The following is a 332-nucleotide window of genomic DNA, read 5'->3' as shown; positions in this document are numbered from 1 at the left end:
ATGCGCCGTCCGCCACGGCGGGTCACAATAGCCCTCGTCAACACCAACGCCGTCTTAGGACGCGCCCAATGAGCGGGCAGGGCGGGAAGGAATGGCGGGGCGGAGTGTTGCCCATTCATAGAAACTGAAGATGAAACGGAACCCCGTGCCGGCGCCTTCTCCCAGGTGGTGACGTGTGCCGACGTCACGCGAACCCTGGACACACCTCCTCCGGGGTGCAGGAACTGCAGATGCTGGAGAATCCGAGATAACAGGGTGTAGAGCTGGATGAACACAGCAGGCCAAGCAGCATCAGAGGAGCAGGAAGGCTGATGGTTCAGGCCTAGACCCTT

This window comes from Rhincodon typus, chromosome 23 (assembly GCF_021869965.1).
Source record: "Rhincodon typus isolate 14 chromosome 23, sRhiTyp1.1, whole genome shotgun sequence".
Lineage (NCBI taxonomy): Eukaryota > Metazoa > Chordata > Chondrichthyes > Orectolobiformes > Rhincodontidae > Rhincodon > Rhincodon typus.
This window is presented reverse-complemented; position numbering follows the sequence as displayed.